Source organism: Solanum stenotomum, unplaced genomic scaffold (assembly GCF_019186545.1).
Source record: "Solanum stenotomum isolate F172 unplaced genomic scaffold, ASM1918654v1 scaffold25951, whole genome shotgun sequence".
NCBI lineage: Eukaryota > Viridiplantae > Streptophyta > Magnoliopsida > Solanales > Solanaceae > Solanum > Solanum stenotomum.
Window position 1 is genome coordinate 120,848 of NW_026028803.1, and position 4,179 is coordinate 125,026.

Consider the following 4,179-nt stretch of genomic DNA (forward strand, 5'->3'; position numbering starts at 1 on the left):
AAATTCCGACCTCCGGAGGTCGATATTTTTATTTTTGTAATGTTGAAATTCCGACCTTCGGAGGTCGGTATTTTTATTTTTGTAATGTTGAAATTTCGACCTCCGGAGGTCGGTATTTCTATTTTTGTAATGTTGAAATTCCGACCTCCAGATCAGTATTTTTATTTTTGTAATGTTGAAATTCCGACCTCCGGAGGTCGGTATTTTTATTTTTGTAATGTCGAAATTCTGACCTCCGGAGGTCAGTATTTTTATTTTTTAATTTTTTGAAATTCTGACCTCCGGAGGTCAGTTTTCTGCTACAAAACAGGCAACAAATTGCTGCAATTTTTAGTTGCCCACCTGCATATTTATACCAAAACAACCCAAAGCCAAATAAACTTCATCCAACCAAAACAACACAATATTTTCAACATATACATTAAACTATTTCAAAATAAACTTCATCCAACTTCAAAATAAACTAAAATACGATCAAATTAAACAATTCCAAAAATATAGAAGTCTAAAATGTCAAATAGATACAATCAAATACGATCAAATATACGTCCTTGTCAGACGTACCATTCTCATCACCCTCACTTTCTTTATCAGACTTATCATTCTCATCACTACTGGCAGGACATAGAGGAAGAATATTTCCTGATTCAAAAAGAAAAGTTAGTTGGGCCTGAAGCGGTGCATACCTCTTGTTCTCTACCTCCTTTAATGCCGTAATCTCCTCCCCTCTCTTCCTCTCTTTTTCTTCTCTCTTCTTCTCTCTTTCGGCTACAACAGCAAGCTCGACATTGAGATAAGCTATCTTACTCTCCATTGCAGATATTGTCTCTTTACCCCCGCCATCAAAGCTTGAGGATGATGAACCACAATACGAAGACTTCTTCTTCTGATACGCCTTTTCTGGATAGCTATAGATTGAACCTCTAATCGATTCACCAACACTCTGTTTCCAAATATTCTCGTTTTCTTCTTGTGTAAATGGTCTGTCCTGACTCTCAAGAGGTAGAGTACTACGATATTCCTGAGATATTTGTATATATATATATCCTGTAATTTAAACAAAGAACTCTACGTATAAGAATGTAATATATACAAGAAAAAGAAAAAAAGATTAGTTTGAATGGAGTTCTTACATATGTCTCTTTAGCACGTGGCTCAATCCATCTTTCTTCTTCTGTGGGGTTCGTACTCTTCTTGACGTGAGTAACCTTGAACATCTCTGCTACAGCTACCGGCCTACTCAACTCTTTTTCCTGCAAATAACATATATAGAATATGATCTCATTAATCTCCAAAAAGTACTAATCAAAAAAGAAAAAATTTTTTTACTAAATTAAGAAAGTATACCATTCTTTCCTTCCTAGTAACCTGGCTAATAGCTCCATCAGTGTGCAAAGAGCCTCCCTTTTCTGATGTGCGAGCCATCTTCCCAATCTCACTCCTCTTTTTAAACTTTTCATCAGTACTCCAATGTTTTAGTAACAGAGCCCATCGATCCGGTAACATAAACGTAGGCATTCTGTTTTTTCTCCGACAGTCACAAAATGTGCTAGAAAGCAACTTTGAAGCTTTAAGCTTGAAGTTCACTTGAACGTCATCCTCGTGTTCGGGGCCCATACTTAATATTTCTGTAATAAAAAATAACTAAATATTTATTGTTCAAATGACTAGAGAATTTAAATGTATATGATGTGAATTTAATTTATATATATATTCTTACCTTAAATTCGTTGAACATCTGCCCTTGGGTGTTAAGTGGAATCAAACTCCAATTCGGATACACACCATTATAGTGAGTTTCGATGCACTTTAAAATAATCTTTGCCATACCCACATTCGGACGTAAGCTGAAACACGAGTTCATTGACAAAGTAGAGTAAACAAAAAATAATCAATCAATTAAAACATAAATATATAAATGAAAGATAAAACATAATTAAACCATACTTGTATCCTAATGGCTCGATGACGAGTCTCCGAAAATTGTCTCTATCGCTTGGCTGAGGACCATGTGCATTTGAGTGCTGGGTGGTGGGAGTATTAGGCTCCGAGCCATTGGATTCAAGATGAAGATTGGAAAGTCCAATTGATCCACTACTAGTATTCAATGTATTGCACTGACTAGCACTAGATGATGGTATGGTAGACCCATGACCAAGATGTGAATAGCACTGCAAAGTTTGGTACCCCAAACTAGGTACCACAGTGGGTGTAGATATAGTATAACCAGATTGTGGAGCCACATGAGTAGAGGCATTATGTGACTGGTGTGTCGGAGTAGTTGAAACTGAGGCTCGTTTTGAAATATTAACTCGAGAGGGCTTATCAGATATCACGACCCCAGTGGGCCTTCTCATAGCATTGGCCTTAAATTTCTTTTTTGGATTAGCGGATTTTTTTTATTTACCCTTGTCTTTATCTACCATCTATATCAGTTAAATATAAAGATTAAAACAAAGTAGTACAAAATAATGTCACAATGTCGAACAAATATATCAAACAAAGTTATCATAACATAAGGCTTAATCCAAATAGTCTTTCACAATGTCAAACAAAAGTTAAAACTACTAAAATATAAAGTATACTCAAATATGAATAGCTAAAAATCCACTAACTAAACATACAAATTGTTATTCATCCTCTTCGAAAGTTTCTTCATCATCTANTCTTCGAAAGTTTCCTCTTCATCCTCCTCCATATTTGTTGGCATATCTAACACTTCTCTATTAACTTCTTCTAAAATGTGATCAGGATGCTCCAAATTCATTTCTAACTCAGCATCCACTACTTGATGAACACTTGATATTTCATTTTGATATGCAACATTCAATTCATTCTCAACTTCCACTCGCTCCATCGGTTTTTTTTTTATTACAACCCACCAATCAGACTTATCCCTACGCAACGGATAAGGAGCATAGTACACTTGCTTAACATTCTGTGCAATAATAAAAGGATAATAAGCCCCATACTTCCTAGTGTGCTTGACTTCAATGATATTATGCTGCTTAAGCTCCCTCGTACCTCTTGAAGTTGGATCAAACCACTTGCATTGGAAAAGTACTATTCTTTTGATTGGCCAACCCGAATACTCCAACTCTACAATCTCCTGTAGGACGCCAAAATAATCAACATTCTCATTTTGATTTCCATCATCACCTTTAACCCAAACACCACTATTATTAGTTTTCTTATTCTTTGAGTATTTCTCTGTGGCAAATTTAAAACCATTACGTTATATTGGGACATTGTGTGAACTGTAATCGGTCCCCAAGAAATATCCTTGAAAAATTGATCAAATGTGACGGCATTTTCTGACAACTTAACAACTTTTTCACTTTAACTAGTTTAGTTTTGACTTAATTCCGACAACTAAATTCACTAACTGCCCACAACATTTATTTTAACTTATTTAAATAACTTAACAACTTTTTCACTTTAACTAGTTTAGTTTTGACTTAATTCCGACAACTAAATTCACTAACTAACCCACAACATTTATTTTAACTTATTTAAATAACTTAACAACTTTTTAACTTTAACTACATTAGTTTTGACTTAATTCCAACAACTAAATTCACTAACTAAACCACATTAGTTATTTTAACTTATTTAAACAACATAACAACTTTTTAACTTTACCTAGTTTAGTTTTGACTTAATTCCAACAACTAAATACACCAACTAAATCAATTTTATCATCTATAGGATCAAATATTGTTGGTACTTATGCTTAACAAATATATTATTTCTAAATTTAAAGCTAAGTGTCAACACTAGATGGACACAAATCGATCTTGCAAGAAAATCAATTTTGTCATCAATAGGATCAACTAGTGTTGGTACTTATGCTTAACAAATATATTATTTCTAAATTTAAAGCTAAGTGTCAACACTAGATGGACACAAATCGATCTTGCAAGAAAATCAATTTTGTCATCAATAGGATCAACTAGTGTTGGTACTTATGCTTAACAAATATATTATTTCTAAATTTAAAGCTAAGTGTCAACACTAGATGGACACAAATCGATCTTGCAAGAAAATCAATTTTGTCATCAATAGGATCAACTAGTGTTGGTACTTATGCTTAACAAATATATTATTTCTAAATTTAAAGCTAAGACTTATGCTTAACAAATATATTATTTCTAAATTTAAAGCTAAGTGTCAACACTA